This window comes from Triturus cristatus, chromosome 2_2 (genome assembly GCF_964204655.1).
Source record: "Triturus cristatus chromosome 2_2, aTriCri1.1, whole genome shotgun sequence".
Classification (NCBI taxonomy): Eukaryota; Metazoa; Chordata; class Amphibia; order Caudata; family Salamandridae; genus Triturus; species Triturus cristatus.
This window is the reverse complement of record NC_140582.1, coordinates 457,649,585-457,667,324: the sequence shown is the minus strand read 5'-3', so window position 1 is coordinate 457,667,324 and position 17,740 is coordinate 457,649,585. Positions and strand designations below refer to the sequence as shown.

The following is a 17,740-nucleotide window of genomic DNA, read 5'->3' as shown; positions in this document are numbered from 1 at the left end:
TAAACCCCTCCCGCCTCCCCCATCCCTCCCGCGATGACCCCATTTTCCAACCCCCCCATACCCCCCTCCGTAATGCCGTCCGCGACTGACTTGGCGTAGGGGTGAGTGGCGTGCTATTGATGTGATAAGATTAGTCTCCCCTGCTCCCTAGTTCTCAGGACAGGTGCAGCCCCCAGCAGTGCCCCGGGCTACCAGGACAGGTGCATCACCCAGCAGACTCAGTGGACTCTCTCATTAAAGCACGCCGCCGTCTCCAACAGTCCTCCCTCCACCTTTCAGGTAGAATTAATGTGCCCCTGCAATCACCAGGGCGTGAGCTCCTAGCAGGCGGCCTCTCCCTCCCCTGAGCAGGCAGGTCTCCTCCGGGGAGCCCTGCACCAGAGCGCGGCGCTCCTCAGCAGCTCACGGCCTCTCTGCTGGAAGATCTCCCGGTCTCTCCCAACATGACATGTGGATATAAAATCACGTTATATTTGTTGCACGTTTTAGAGTGAAAGCCTTTGAGGTATAGAGCTAGGAATGCGTTGTTTTCATGCAACTTAACCAGTTCAAAACGATGAGTGTTTGCTTTCATCAAACTTTTAGCTTTCTGGATCATCCTCAATGTACAATTTCAGTGATTAATTAGTTCAGACTTTAACTCTCTGAAAAACTCTGTGACCAAGGCAGCTCACTTCTTTGTGTCCTAATTATTCAGATCACTGCTTAAATTAGGCCGGTAGTGCAGTATATTCACAAGTGCAATATTGCAGTGATGTACGGTTTTATTGATCATGAGTGGAAGCCGGCTTTTTGTTTAGGATTATGAGAGGTTCCAGATTTGATTTGTAGATGCGCCAAAAACTCTAACTTTGTGAAAATGTGTCTCTCCAACTTTTTACCTGTATGAAAAGGTGGCTGCAAACCAGGATAATATGCCAAAGGGAATGCAGTGCTTACCTCCTACACAGTGCCCCTAAGTCCAAACAGTCTGATATAGTATTGTGTGCTAAGGTAAATAAATTACGTTTTAAAATATGTGCCAGGACACAAAGCCCATCGCTGTTCCTGTGCCAGAAGGAACCAGGCAAATGTCTGTACTGCGATTGCGAACAAACTGAATGTAAATATTGAGCCTAGCAGAAGTGCTGCTCAACCTTCCTGCTTTCTCAAATTTGCTTGAAAATGCACCATTTGCCCACTCTTTTTTTCACAATTTTCTCGGGGGAGAACCCCCCCGAAGTCCCCGTAGGTGGTTCACGTTCGCTCGCCGCAGTGCAGTACGAGAATTGTTTACGCCCTACCACTTTCAAATGTCACCAGCCGCCACTGCGGAATAGAGGGTTGATTAAGAGAGGGCTAATTATTAGGGGTGGGCGGAATTTGCGTAATCGCGTTACGCAAATCTCCGCGAAACGGTAAAAAATCTCCGCGAACTCGCAGAAATTCCGCGAACACGCGGAATTGCTTGTTCGCGATACTTTTTTCCTATTCGCGATCGCTGTTTGCGTGCTCGGGGTGAAATATCTCGCAAACACGCATATTGAGAACGCGAACAAGCAAAAAATTTCGCGAAGTCGCGGAACGCAGATTTTTGGGCAATTTCGCGTTCTCCGCGGAACGCGAAATTACCCAAATTCCGCAAATTCCGCGAACGGAACGGAATTTACCGCTCAGGCCTACTAATTATAACAAAAACCCTTAACTGTTTCCGGCAAGTAGGAAACCATGGTCTCTCGGAGTCCACACCAGAATCCATGCTCAAAGACAGGTTTGAGGTGTTATTTGGGTCATTAGCCAGTGATTCTCATGAAGGCTTTGTAGTTTCACCCTTGCCTCAGCTGGGGATGCGTCCTTGGGTTTCTGAAGTGCATCAACATTCAGAGACTTGTTAGATGTTGACTTTGCCTCCGTGCTTGGTGTTCGTTTTGAAACAGTAATAGATAGCCTTTGAGGTAGACGAGGAAACATCCTTTATTTTTTTGGGTGGATTGAGTGCTTTACATTTTTATTCATAGATTTGAGTGGTATCAGAAATTGTATTTTCACTGAGCAGTTGATAGCCGCAGAAGGCTCATCATCTGAATAGAAACTTGTAATCGCCTCTGATTATCTAAATTGGTATTTGTTCCATAGTAAAAAGGCTCCCACTAAGTATCATAGGAATTAACAGGTGACCACACAATATAAAAAAAACAAGTAAATGTATTTAAAAATTCATCTCACATGAGCTGATAAAGAATAGACAAGAAGCACTTGTCGGTCAGTGGAGCGTGAAAGAAAAGAGGTAAAAAAAAGTTGAGCCTATTCCTTTAGGGAACTGTACAATGTTGTGACTGGTTGTCGTGAAAAATGTGATTTGTAGTTCTGTTCTCAGGTCACTTGAGATGTGTAGCTCTGTAACGTTATAAATGGCTGCTGCTGTGGTGTAGTAAAGGAAAGTAAAACAAGCATTGAAAATGCAATAGGTCTCGCCCTCATTTAAGTTAAAGCAATTCTGTTTGTAATTAGGTGGCTTTTTAGCTTTGCTTTTATTAGTGTTTTTCAAACTTTCATGTACATAACATGCATATGTATGCGTATATGTATATATATGCATGCATTTATATTTGTATGTAAATAGATATGCAGATGTATATATATGTTTATATATGTATGTATGTATATATACACAACAGTGAAAGCAGATAGATAGTTGGGTCTGAGGGAAAACTAACAGGCCACGTGGATAAGTCCCCCTACTCAATTTATATAAACAAAAGAGTCCACGGGTCCAAAAAGAGAAAGAAAAAAAGAGAAGAAGGATGTGAAAAACTGTGTGCAAGAACACGTTAACTGTCTAGATAAAGAAGTCCTCAGAAAGAGGACCTAATCCCATCACCCACCGAAGTGGCATGATTCATCATATGGGATATCCTCTCAACCGCAGCCTAGTGCGATTGAGGAGCTACAACTCCAAGCCTTCGTCAAATGGAGGAGCTCGCGGATGTTTTAGCAGTGCTATGAGGACTAGATCTCCTAAAGGATCGATGAAGCTAACCTCTGGTGTGATGAACGAATGATAAGTGCTGCAGTGTAGATACCAGTAAAATTGACTACGAGGAGAGAGGAAAATAAAACTATTTAGTGAATAACTCCAAGTGCCAATATTAAAAAAGTCAATGAAGGCGTAGTCCTTAAATTGTTGGACACGCGTCAAATGGTCAACATGTTTCAGCCAACAGCGATCTAGGATTCCGATCTTGGCTTTGTTCAGGACAAATACAAATAACTACTGCAGCTATTCAATGTGACAAATCACAGAGATATCAAACTACACAACCTCCAGGAAATGAAAGTACCAGTGGAACGATACAACCATATGTATACCTTAGTGTCGTCTTGTTGACATAAGAAACACTACCGCAGTAGTGAACCAATTCCTGTGAAATAAAGACAGAAGAAGAAAAAACTCAATCTAAGTGCATAAAACACACAGTTTGACATCCAATGTGAAAAAAACATGAAAAAAGCAACAGAGTGAATTAAGCAAACTGCTGCCAATCTTACCCGTATCAAATCGAGGATAAAGCCTACCACTCCTGGTCACAACTCAGGGCGTGAGGCAACGCTCTGCGAAAAGTAAATAAAAACAAATGTTTTTAAAATGCCCTAACTCAAAAGCCAGAGCACTCAGCAGATATGCAAATCCATCGATGAACATATCAACATACACGGATGATCGCATAGGCAGTACAGCAAAAGGAGGGCTGAAAATAGAAAGAGAAGAAATAGGCAGTAAATGCCTAACAGCTCAAGTATGGTACAAGAGTCTAAGCGCCAATGCTCAAAGACAACCAGACATTAAGCATGACATCCGGTTTAAATGACCCTTGTGTATGGGCTATAAGCATTAGCATACTACGAGCATGGGGAAAGAAACTCAAGTGGAGAGCTCGTACAGATGTAATTCCACGTTATAGTTAGATCAGGTAACTATAACTTGCGCGACCGCAATCCACAATGTGTAATTTCAGATGTCATCATTGATGTCATGAGTGATGTCACTGACCATGTCATGAGTGATGTACTATGTGACGTCATCAGTAGTTTATTGTGGGCGCGCAAGTTATAGTTACCTGATCTAACTATAACGTGGAATTTCATTGGTTTTTTACGAGTGAAATGTACAGCTAACTATAACATGTGTGAAACCTATGGTTTTTTAAGTGAATTTGCAAGGTTTTGTAAATGATAATTCCTAACTATAACGTGTGTGAAACCTATGGTTTTTTCAGTGAATATATATATATATATATATATATATATATATATATATGCATATATATACATATTTATATATATATGTGTGCGCGTAGAGAGGTAGAGGTAGAGAGTAGTAGAGAGAGAGGTAGAGATAGCGGTAGAGAGAGGTAGCGAGGTAGAGAGTAGAGAGTGAGTAGTAGAGAGTTAGTAGAGAGAAGAGAGTAGAGTAGTTGAGAGTAGTAGAGAGTAGTAGAGTGAGTAGTAGAGTATTAGACAGTAGAGAGTAGTCGAGAGTGAGTAGTAGAGAGTAGTAGAGTAGCGAGTAGTAGAGAGTTAGTATAGAGTAGAGTAGTAGAGAGTGAGTAGTAGAGAGCGAGTAGTAGAGAGTAGTAGTGAGTAGTAGAGAGTGAGTAGTAGAGAGTAGTAGAGTGAGTAGTTGTAAGTAGTAGGAAGAGTAAGTAGTAGAGAATGAGTAGTAGAAAGTAGTTAAGTAGTAGAGAGTAGTAGAGAGTGAGTAGTAGAGTGAGTAGCAGAGAGTTGTAGATAGTGAGTGAGTAGAGAGTGAGTAGTAGAGAGTAGTAGTGAGTAGTAGAGAGTGAGTAGTAGAGTGAGTAGTTGAACGTAAGTAGTAAGAAGAGTAAGTAGTTGAGAGTGAGTAGTAGAGAGTGAGTAGTAGAAAGTAGTAAAGTAGTAGAGAGTGAGTAGACTGAGTAGTAGAGAGTAGTAGAGTGAGTAGTAGTGAGTAGCAGAGAGTTGTAGATAGTGAGTGAGTAGAGAGTAGTAGAGAGTGAGTAGTAAAGAGAGTAGTAGACCGTGAGTAGTAGAGAGAGTAGTAGAGAGGTAGAGAGTAGTAGAGAGAGAGGTAGAGATAGCGGTAGAGAGAGGTAGCGAGGTAGAGAGTGAGTAGTAGAGAGTTAGTAGAGAGAAGAGAGTAGAGTAGTTAAGAGTAGTAGAGAGTAGTAGAGTGAGTAGTAGAGAGTGAGTAGTGAGTAGTAGAGAGTGAGTAGTAGAGAGTAGTAGAGTGAGTAGTTGAAAGTAAGTAGTAGGAAGAGTAAGTAGTAGAGAGTGAGTAGTAGAGAGTGAGTAGTAGAACGTAGTAAAGTAGTAGAGAGTGAGTAGACTGAGTAGTAGAGAGTAGTAGAGTGAGTAGTAGTGAGTAGCAGAGAGTTGTAGATAGTGAGTGAGTAGAGAGTAGTAGAGAGTGAGTAGTAAAGAGAGTAGTAGACCGTGAGTAGTAGAGAGAGTAGTAGAGAGGTAGAGAGTAGTAGAGAGAGAGGTAGAGATAGCGGTAGAGAGAGGTAGCGAGGTAGAGAGTGAGTAGTAGAGAGTTAGTAGAGAGAAGAGAGTAGAGTAGTAGAGAGTAGTAGAGAGTAGTAGAGTGAGTAGTAGAGAGTGAGTAGTGAGTAGTAGAGAGTGAGTAGTAGAGAGTAGTAGAGTGAGTAGTTGAAAGTAAGTAGTAGAGAGTGAGAAGTAGAGAGTGAGTAGTAGAACGTAGTAAAGTAGTAGAGAGTAGTAGAGTGAGTAGTAGAGTGAGTAGCAGAGAGTTGTAGATAGTGAGTGAGTAGAGAGTAGTAGAGAGTAGTAGAGAGTGAGTAGTAGAGAGAGTAGTAGACAGTGAGTAGTAGAGAGAGTAGTAGACAGTGAGTAGTAGAGAGTTAGTAGAGAGTAGTAAAGTAGTAGAGAGTAGTAGAGAGTAGTAGAGTGAGTAGCAGAGAGTAGTAGAGAATGAGTAGAGAGTGAGTAGTAGAGAGTGTAGTAGACAGTGAGTAGTAGAGAGAATAGTAGAGAGTAGAGAGTAGTAGAGAGTGAGTAGTAGAGAGTTAGTAGAGAGTAGAATAGAGTAGGGTAGTAGAGAGTAGAGAGTGAGTAGTAGAGAGTAGTAGAGTGAGTAGTTGAAAGTAAGTAGTAGGAAGAGTGAGTAGTAGAGAGTATAGAGTAGACACTAGTGTAGAGTGAGTAGTAGAGTGAATAGTAGAGCGTGAGTAGTAGAGAGTAGTAGTTTGAGTATTAGAGAGTGAGTAGTAGAAAGTAGTACAGAGTGAGTAGAGAGTAGTAGAGTGATTAGTAGAGAGAGAGTAGTAGAGAGTGAGTAGTGTAGAGTGTGTATTAGAGAGTAGGTAGTAGAGAGGGCGTAGTAGAGAGTGAGTAGTAGAGAGTAGTAGAGAGTGAGTAGTAGAGTAGTAGAGAGTAGGTAGTAGAGAGTGAGTAGTAGAGAGAGTAGTATAGAGTAGTAGAGAGTGAGTAGTAGAGAGTAAGTAGTGAGTAGTTGAGAGTGAGTAGTTGAGAGTGAGTAGTAGAGTGAGTAGTAGAGTGAGTAGTAGAGAGTGAGTAGTAGAGAGTAGTAGAGTGTGAGTAGTAGAGAGTAGGCGAGACCTAAAAACGTTGTTTGGGTGGGTTAGAGGTAGCCTCGTGTCTTCCCCGGTACAGCCAGCACATATTTGGACTTCAGTTTATTAGCTGTCTAAACACAGCAGCCGGGTGTCATGGCGCTGTTCAGAGTAACGCAACAAGACGCAGAAGTCAAATCACGCATTGACAGTTGTAGCAGAACAGATTATAGCAACGTACAATAATTGGTCAATGATAATTACCGAGGTAAACAAGATGAACAGTAACGGAATAAATAAGAAATACACGTCACTGTCAGCATGGTGTACGTCACTGTCAGCATGGTGTAGACCCGGTTCGGCATCAGCACAACCGATCTCAACAAAGCAGGTGGTTGCACGTGGTGAGGAGGGCACCTTGTGTGTCACTCAGACTCGGTCACTTTCGAACGGAGACGAGCCTTGCTCTCTCGCTACACGCTGCAGTAAAAGATTGAGAGAACTATAATATCATTGCTTAGATCGCGGTTTCAGGTTTTCTGGGGTGTGTGGCCTCCTTCCTCTCCAGTGAGTGTGGGCCTTCAGTCTAGAGAGCAGAAACGTGAACTTAGTCTGTGCCTTGGGAGGTCTGGTCCCCCTGAGAGGGGTTCTGTCCTCCCTCCTCCCCTCTCAGGCCTCCATCCAGATGTGCTCATCTTGTTTTTCCGACTCTGAAGAATTAAAGCTCTGTGTGTAACACCGCTCGTCCCTCCCCCTACCTTACTGCTGCACTGGCTCTCTGAGAGGGGAAAGATACGAAGTGTGAGTGAGTCAAGTAAAAGAAAACACCGCTGCAGGAGGCGAAAACAAAGCTCCTGCCTTCCCAGGACCCTTCACTTGGAAGGACAGGAAGCCACACTCACAGAGGCAGACGAGGGGCATCTCTCCAGGTAAGAACTAACGCGAGTTCGGAACTAAGAAACTGAATATGTCAAAAATGTACACAGAAGACTACAAGTATAAGCTAGAAACAGAAACGGTGAGAAAAATAGAAGGAGTGTGGGGAGGATGACAAAAATGCAGAAGAGATGAAAAACGGAGTAGCTGAAGGACTGGAAGGAAGAAACAAGAGACGACCCCTCCGCTGCTAGGCAACCTGCGACGCTGGGCCAATCCCAGCATGGCTTGCTGGGACGTAGGAGCCCACAGCCGATGAAGCTTCCGGCGGTGATCTCTTGTCTTTATGGGGCCATATGTTTAAACACAAGGCCCCATAAAGATAAGAAAACGTTTACGACCGGCATAAAGCAGGCGAGGGAGTCCAAGTAGGCCATCCCAAAAAGCCAAAGGGAGGCAACCTAAAACCCCCCTTTTCAATGGGAAGCCAGCGTTTAACATAAACGCTGACGCTACCCAATGAAAATGAGGGGCGCGCCTCGAGTCCCCTTCTCCAAACTAAGCTTGATTACTATAAGTCTCGAGGCGAAGAGCGCATGCGCGCTCCAACGCCAGCCAAGACCTAAAAGGCATACTGCTCACCTCTGGTCTTTACATAGACTCTGGTGCGGACAGAGAGAAAAGAAACTGGCATGAATTAAATCCGCTTGCATGCCTGGTCCCTTAAGTAAGAAGTTGTGCTTATGCGCGGGCTTCCAAAGTTCTTCTTTTTCTTTGTACTTTAAGAAGTGCTCTCATCCCCTCCTGTACTATAAGGATAGCCGTTGATTCTGGGAAAGGAGTGGTTGAAATACCATAAGTAAAAAAAATACCTCTAGAGAGTGACCAATGCACATTCTCTCCACTTGAGAAACAAGGGCTGCAGCAGGTTTCTCCGACTAGTAGCATGAGGGCTCCTAGTATCTCTCCAGCTACCTTGTAGTAGCTGTCCTGATGTGTGTATTTTCTGAAGTCAATAGCTGATATTTGGAGAAAAACAGATCTCTAAAGTACATTTCAAGCTGATATTTGATTGAAAAATCATGCTTATTACCGTGGTGCTATGGGGCATTTCAGGTATGACTGTCCTGTATTACCCATGCACAGATATTCTAAATTTAAAAATCCTTTTTAGGTGTTGCCCAAGTCTGCCCATGCGCTGTCGCTTGTGAGGCATTGTGTTTACTAACAGGGGGGTTTAGAGTCTGCTCATTGCATACATTTTGTTGGCTTCATCATCACTCTCATTTCCTTGCTTGCCTTTAGTCTGTTCGTGCTGGCTTCACTTCCTCTTTGTCTGTTTGCCCCTTTCCTGGATCATGGGACAAAGTACTGCTTCCTTGTCTATTGCCGTGTCCTTCCACTGCTCGCGCCTTTTCAGGGGTACTTTTTTTTCTTTTTTACTCTCAGCACCCCATGAGTACATGTATTTGCAGGCTGTCAACCCCCGTCACTTCCCCTCCTGCATCATTGCTTGACCGGACCTCTCCAGCGTTGTTGCTTTACCTGTCGTCACACCCCATTCCCTTGTTGTTTCTTGACCTGTCTCCCCAAGTCATTGCTTCCCCGTCCCCATTCCCCTTCCCCCTGTCATTGCTTGCCCTGTCCCTCTGCCTCCTGCCCCACCGTTGGTTGTTTATTTACATATTAAATTCTGCTTCCCCTATACATTTTTACAATATTTGCTCTTTATTTAACCATACTACATTTTAAACGATTTATATTACTTTTGGGCTAATTGTAAAATCACTAGATACTTTATTCCATTCGTAGTTCACATCCAAATATACGATGCATTAAAAGCTGGCCCTCTGGAGAAATAGCATACCACCAGCACCAGTTTGAGTATTTTTCCACAGAACTGGTCCTGCCACTCTATCATAAACTTCTCGGACTCTGCCACTACTGAACTATCTTATTTTCCTTTTGCCCTTCTCTTTCTGAATTTTCTTGGTAAGTTTTTTGCTTTTGGCAAATTCCTGTGATGCTGTGAATTCAGTGGGACATTGTCAATCACCAGGTCTTCAAGGAGTCAGGACATGTTTTAGTCTGGAGCACTCACTGCGACTGCGGCTACCTCTACAGACTCCAAAACACGTATAATGTTGTGGCTAGGAAGAGGGGTGAGAGGTTGAATTTTCATACTCCTGCTTCCGTGTGCCTTGTTTGCGTGCTTTGATAGAGTTTTGTAGTTCCGTGAAGTTGTTAAATTAAAGATTACGTAGGGAGGTTTTTAGAGTGGCATACCTTTATCGAAAAGGCCAAACAGCCAGAGCTTCCTATGTCTGAGCCAGGCCAGTGCTCCTCTGGCGCAGTGGAAAACTGCTGGCAGGAGTGAGTGAAATTAAGGACACCATCTGAAGCCGAGGACCTCCGCCGACTGTCTGAGGGGGCAGAGGTAGAAGGGGATGGAGGAATAGGAAGTGACTTGTTTGAAATGCTCAGCTCTCAAGTTTACTAGCTTCATTTATCAGAAGGTCACACAGTTTGTGTATTTTTTGGGCCGAGCTTACTAGACAGTTGAGAATAGGGTTGCCACCTTTCCCAGAGAAAAAAACCCGACCATTTGTTCACATTTTATGATTCTGCAAAGGCCTGGACATGATCCTTAGATAGAAATGTATATAAAAGTATATGTATTCATTTGTAACATTGCCTTTATGTCTTGGTTTACTTCAGTTACCAGCCAGGGATCATCAAGGCAGCTCTAGAATACATTTCAAAGTGATTTCTTCCTAAATTTACTGTTTGAAGTATGTACTCCCAAGGGGGAAAATGGCTATAGGTGTTTTTCCAAATTTTGGGACCAGTTGGAACATAAATATTCTGGGCATGCCGATAAAATACATTGCCAAGTGCCAACCCAAGTTACAAGGCATATTGTGGCTTACCAAGAACATGGAGGGGCTTACCATTGGCTGGCTTCACTTGTCACTCCTATTTACCTACTTCTTATTTGTGTCCCAGCTTGTCAATTTTCTGTTTATCCCTCCCATTGAGCATTGCCTCTTTATAATCTCTTTGACTGCCTGGCATCACTGCTTTCACTGCTTGTTTTAAGCACTACTTGTTACTTTTGTGTGAAGCACTCATTAGAATGTGTGTTTTTTTTAATCCGCCTCCCTTATGTTCATCTCTCACTCTGCACTCCTAGTTACTCTCTGTTGCCCGACTGCTTCTCCCTGTCACTCCTCCTTGTGCTTACCCATGTGCTTTTCTCCATTACTTCCCTCCCCTGTGCTCTCCGTGTTGCTTTGCGCTAGCCCCTATTCTGCTTTCTCTGCCACCCTCCTCCCCCTGTTGCTTCTGCACCCCTTCCAGCCCCTCCCTCATTGTTTCCGTAGCCCCTTTCTTTGTTGCTTTTCCGTTCGCCCCCACCCTGTGTTGCTTCGCTGTTCACCTCCACAATCCCTGTGTTGCTTCGTCTTAATTTACCCCATCTTCCCTGTTTTCCTTCCACTCCCCTGCCTTGAAAAACATTTTTTGTGCATTTTCGTTTCTTTTTATTTACCAATGCAACTTGGATCAGTAACTAAAAAGAAAAAAAATCCCTGTGTCATTTTGTAGGTGTGTGCATGCATGGTGCAGTGCAGATGCCTACAAAATGACGTGAATGAGCACATCAATTATTATTATTTTTTTTACTTTAGCCATGCTGCACAGCGTCGCGGATGTTGTGCAGCGTATTTAAAAACCTTTAGCAAAGCCAGTAGGCTTCAAAGCTGAGATTTATTGGCTTTGCCAATGCTTGTTACATCACTGCTGGCAACCTTGCCTGGTGCACTGAGGTGATCAGTGCTGGTAATCTTGCATGGGGTTGCCACTATTGTAATCTTGTCTTGTGTTGTCACTGTTACAATAATTGATAACACTAGTAGCTCAGAATGATTTTCATTGACCGTGACCAGGGTCTTGCTACAGAGAAGGTTGGAGACCCCTGAACTGCAGTATGAGTAAGCGAAAGAGCCCCTCAATGTGTTCAGTATTAGATTTGGAGCAAGTCAAGCAACTGGTGCTCTGGTATCAGAGTGAAAGCCCCTTTGAAATGTGCAGTTCACAAAAACAAGCCTTTTCACCATTGTGCCCATTGGAGGCCAGTAGTGACCGATCATTGACTTTGGTGATAGCCATAATGGCGTTGTCAGAGCTGAGAGTTGTATTTGCCTTGTGCTGGAATAGTGAGAGAAAGCTTCACGTTGTGGGTGTTTGCCTCTTGCACAGAGACGGTCACACCTCATCATCTGTTGTTGTTCTGAGCCAGCTGCAGCTCTTCTAGACGTAGATGCTACCAAGACACTGCCCGGGCAGGTTTTTGTGGTATTTGTAGGGAAAACATGTGATGTGTGACTGAGAGTCAGCTGCACACAGACAGACCTTTGCTTGTCTATGATACTTGTGTGGGGCCTCCCGTGAATTCTTAACATATTTACTTTTCTATGGTGTTAGGTACACTGCATGTTGTGCCGTTCGTCTGTCATGCATTCCGAAACATTTGTGCTAGATCCGCAATAGTCGTGCCTTTTTTTTTTGTTGCAGTTTTATATAGCGCGAAGGTATCAGAGCGCTTTACATGAGGACCAGTTGCGTCACTGACGGACGCATTCATTTTGGTGGGCACAGGGCGATAGATTAAATGACTTGCCCAGAATCACAGGATGTTGAGCATCCCTGCCGAGGCTCGAACTCGGTTCCGCAGCTTCCACAGCTGTAGCCCTCTGGCCACATCCTCTCCCTTGCACAGCTAATTGGCTAATTCTTTATAGAGCAGTGAGTCTAAGTTTTTTTCAGTTGTTTCTTTGATTTCACCAGAGTAAATTTAATCTGAACATTGTCAATGGAAAATATTATATGTAAGAACACGGTCTGTGCCACAGAATACATCATAAGGTAAAGAGGTTATTTTAACATTATGGTGTATTTTGTGGCATTGACCGTCGCCTTTTGTAGGCAAATCTCTATCTCTATCTAGGTTTTGAACTGTGTAAACCTTTACTATATTATGCATCATTGCTGAGTCGCAAGTACTGAGTGAATTCAAGGCACTGCATCATTTGATTGCCACCTTCACGTTTTGTGAGACTGGGTCACATTGAGTCATGGCCGCTACATTTTTTGAAGGTCTTGAAAATAAGAAAACATACATTACAAATGTCCTGCTGCACGTCATTCAGCATACACTAACACACCCACAATCCTATATAGACACCTATAGGAATGAAAAAGTAATCTATTTTGTAAAACATGCAAATTATACTGATGTTGAATGTTCATATGGAACATTAAAAAAAAAAAGTTTAAACAAAATTACAAATGTCCTGCTAAACAATTGGCTTGTTATGCAGCATAATGAAGCACGTTCTGTGCCAGCATCATTGCACTATTTCGACATTTTAATACTGCCTGTGTAAAAGTTTTTTTTTTACCTTACCAGTGTCCGTGTGTGGCACCTGAATAGGGCACTGACCATCAGAAAGGTGACCCTTTAATCATTGAAAAGGTCTGCTACTGCTCAAACCATATTTGGTGCTTTTTAGATCTGTCGTTAGATAAGATCTTTTAATTTTGTTAAAAATATTTGGGAAAATACTTTCAGCCAGTCCTCGTCCTTCATTTGTCTATAATTGTGTCATTCACATTTTACTTCTTCGCACTACAGTTTACAGGATGCGGCGGTGGGACACCCACTCAGACCATGGGCTATCTTTTTTGTAAGTGACAGCGTTTTCCCTTTCACAAGGACGGCATCCACAAAGTAATCCCTGTCAGTGTCAGGGACTACTATCGTAGTGGTAGTTTGTGCTTTAAGAAACCAAAATGTTTTCAATTACAATGTAGAAAGGTTGTCATCCAACGCCAGACCTATTGGCTTTGCCAATGCTTGTTTAAGTAACTTTTGAACCTTTTGAGCAAAATGACTATTTTATTGTTGAATTCTGCCAAATGTGCAGTAGATGGTGGATTAAGTGGGAAGGATGAGAAATCAATAATTACACGGAAAAGGCCACAGCCACAAAATCAAATCATTCAAGTGGCCCTATGATGACATGCAAAGAGAATATCCATCTAAGAAGTTTTAATAAATGAAAAGTAGGTTTCTTTTCTCTAGAAGTCCTGAACGAGGTAGTTGTGAAAAGCGTTCCTCTCATTTGACCAAAATCAGAGAATCCAGTAACGTTAACATCCTTGCGAGGTGAACACTGATGATTAAGATATCTCAAGTAAATACAAAAATATTGAATGCTCGACATGAATAAGGCAGTAAATAAAACAGTGAAACCTGATGCGTTATTAGTTGTATGTAGTGCGGAAACCCTGGTAACGGGCAAAACAAACCCGTACCGATAACTCCCCCGTCGGCAGACCGGACGTCACACTAACTCATTCACACATGCATTCATTGGTGGGGCCCATAAAACCAACACTCACGCTAACCATTCAATGGTCTGCGCACAGTCGAAGGGATGGGCGGTTCAAGCGCACGACATGTGGGGGAACACCTTATAACCTATAGGGAAAGAAAAGTTAATAATAAAAATATACATCAATACCCTTTGACCTACAATTCTCAATCCTGAACATCAAGGCACTCCCTCCACGTGGTCGATGGACCAAATAGTTGGATTGGTTGATGGTGATTGAGAACCAGCTAAAACACATTCAAGATTAAGATCTTACCTTCCTCAATAAACCACAAACTCATTTCGTGTTAATCAATATCTGTTTATCTAAAATTCTGGAAGAGTCATTTATATCAATTTGTAAATATAGCGCAAAACATCATATTTACCTAATCTGGCTATTTGGAGTCCTCTAAGTCATTGGTTCATGTCGCAGTCAGTTGTCAAAGTTCAAAGTTCTTTGCTCAGCACGCTGCAGTCTCCATAGATCAGCAAAGACCAGAGACGTGCAAGCATCTGTCAGTGCCCATAGAATTAGGAAAGTTCGCAGTCATCAGTATTTGGGCATCATCTGGATCGTCTAGGATTCAGGAAAACGCAGCAGTCACCGTAAGTAGTAGAGTTCATGTAGCGTCACCGCCGTCGTTGTCATCAGCAGCATTTAGAATCAGCATTAGCGACAAGACTAACGAACCAACCTCTCTATTCTACCGCGTATTTTTATAATAAAATCGAAGCAAGAAGATACAGTCGTGATTGGTCGGTTTAGATCGTCCGATGCTGAAGTTAGCAAATTTGGTATAGTTCAAGGAGTGATGTCATGAGTTCAACAAAAGTCAGTCCGTACTAGTTTTCTGTGGAAGTCCATTGTCTTTCGTTTTGGCCGTCATCCCACAGTGACCTTGCTTGGGTACACCATGGTTAGAGTTCATGTCGAGGTCTAGAAGACTTTGTCGCATCGGCGCACTCTGCTCCATGCCTCGTGGGACAGTGGCCACTTCGTCGTGTCGCGTCGGTGGCCATTTTGGAATTTAGGCCCAAACGCCAACTTAAGCGAAACAAACACAAAAGAGAAATTAATGCATAGAAATAATACATCTAGTGTTAACCCCTTACTAATCCCTCTATGTGCTTGTATTTATCCAGCGTATAGCAACATTTAAAGCAATTATATTCACCCTTCGGTCCTCTTCTTGGGCAACATTACTAAGACACAAAAAGCAACATATATCATGCAGTATTCTAATTACTACATATACTACTTGTTAGTATGCATACAGATTTTAGTCCACAAAGGTTATTTAGCCATGCAATATGCAAATCCCACGTGTAATTCGAATATTAATGTTGATTAATAAACATGCAAACTCATTTAATAATATTACAGTTAATTGATTATTTAATTAGTATTTTCATGCTGAATGGGGGAGGTATACAACATTTTGTACTACTTGCTCCAGCACATTATTAGTTGTATGCAGAATTGCCAACTCTGAGGTGCTGAAATAGGGCGCGGGAAGGGAGGGTAATCGCCTCACCCATCCTCTCCATATGCTGGTGTTTAAGGACCTTCTCTCCTCACTCCGTGTTGATGAGTTAGTTTGGAGTGAAGTTCTCCCCTCTTGTCTTTAACATTAAAGGTGCAGTTGTTTTGTGCCTTCAACATACAGTCCAGAAAATTTGAAAATTGTGAAGTCAGCCCCATTGCATGTCGGCAGTATGAGATTTCATGGATGTTTCTCCACTTTATTATGGCAGTTTGCATATATTGTGAGAAGATTCAGCATTTTGTCAGAAACCTGCAGATATATTATTGCACTAGAAATAAACACATGAATCCCCTTCAAATGATGGCTGCTGTAATTTAGGCTCACCTCCTTTTTGAGCCTATGGATCTTATCCAATCAAGGTCTCAACTAAATTTTTATATCTTCTCCTCTGTCACAATATATATATATATATATATATATATATATATTACCTCTGTCACAATATATATATATATATTACCTACTGGCGGTTGCCAGTAGGTAGTTATAGTTAGGACCACGTTTCCATAGGAAATCCGCAACATTCTATTTTGAATAACTTTGGCGCCGGTCGACGAATCCTCGCGAATTTTTCAAAATAGGTGGGGCGCTACGCTCTGCTCCTACCCTGAAAGTCTCGGGGGGATTCGTCAAGCGGGGGCTGAGATAAAAAGGGGGTCCCAAAACGCGTTTTTCCCATGCATTTTTCCATAGGACCTTTAGACACAGCTACAGCCCGAACGGCTGAACAGAATTACTTGAAATTTGGCAGAGAGGTAGTCCTCAGGTCAAGGAAGTGCCTTTTGGTGTAAATCTGTTCAGTAGTTCCTGAGAAAATAGCATTTAAATCAATATATATATCTGTGGCAGCTTACGGTGCGCTTACGGTGTGCTTACCGTAAGCTTACCGTACGTGTACGGTGGCGTGCGCGAGCGCGATTTTGATTGGCTCTTAGATCTTAGTAAACATTCGAATCGGTCGAAACCAGGAAGCGGCGGCCGCCATTTTCTCTCTCGCTCTCTGAGTTGGGCAGCAAAAACGAAGCCCAAAAATGTCTAAAGAGGCAGTTTCTTGAGATCCTAACCACCCAGCATTGATATAGGGGTCCCCAAACAACCGGCAAGTCCCAAAAAAAAAATTTTTTTTTTTCGGAAAATCGCCGATTACGCTTACCGTACGCGTACGGTAAAAATTAAAAAAAAAAAAAATTATCCACATTCTCCCCACCCCGTGTGCAAATGGTGCCCGAAGGGCACCATTTGTGCATGGCATATAAGCGGTATGAAATTAACAAATGTGCGCACGGTGCGCGAAGCGCATCGTGCGTACATGGCCCATCCCGCATAACGTGGGCACGCGGTGCGCGCAGCGCACCGCGTGACCACCGTGCGTGCACGGCACTAACTGCGTAAAGTGGGCGCGCGGTGCGCGAAGCGCACCGCTTGCTCACTGTGCGCGCACGGTGCGCGAAGTGCACCGTGCGCGCACGGAACGAACTGCGTTAAGTGGGCGCGCACGCCACGAATGGCGTAAAGTAACTTAGCATTTAAAAAACCGTACAAATTCACTGAAAAAACCATAGGTTTCACACACGTTATAGTTAGGAATTAGCATTTAAAAAACCTTGCAAATTCACTGAAAAAACCATAGGTTTCACACATGTTATAGTTAGCTGTACATTTCACTCGTAAAAAAAACCAATGAAATTCCCCCGTTATAGTTAGTGCAGGCAACTATAACTCACGCGACCGCAATCTTCTGCTGATGACATATGTGTCTTTATGAAAAAAAAATATTTGTAATATATGTATAGCTAAAATTTTATGGAAGAAGACATGGGCAAATAAGTGTCTAAATACAGTATTAGCATCAGCAGAGGATTGCGGTCGCGTGAGTTATAGTTGCCTGCACTAACTATAACGGGGGAATTTCATTGGTTTTTTACGAGTGAAATGTACAGCTAACTATAACATGTGTGAAACCTATGGTTTTTTCAGTGAATATATATATATATATATATATATATATATATATATATATATATATATATATATATATATATATATATATATATATATATATATATATATATTCAAGTGAGAGCCTTGTTTGACAGTGGAAAATATCTCTTATGCAGGGCACAAGTCACAAATATCTGCCATATTGGGAAATGCATGTAATTAGTGCATTACCTAATAATCTTAAAATGTGCAAAAACTACAAAAATGGACAAAGGGCATTTTTTGACATATATGCTGGAAATCCCGCTGGAAATCCCACTGCATATCCGTTGAAACACAAGTAAGGACAACACGAAAAGTGCAGAGTATCTGCTTTGTCTTTTTC

At 42.5% G+C, this 17,740-nt stretch overlaps 1 protein-coding gene across 2 annotated transcripts in view; it reads left to right on the top strand.

Annotated features, from left to right (window-relative positions):
• Window positions 1–17,740, top strand: part of AFG2A (AAA ATPase AFG2A) — a 1,612,935-nt gene that overhangs the window by 634,192 nt on the left and 961,003 nt on the right. The gene's annotated exons all lie outside the window — the stretch shown is intronic.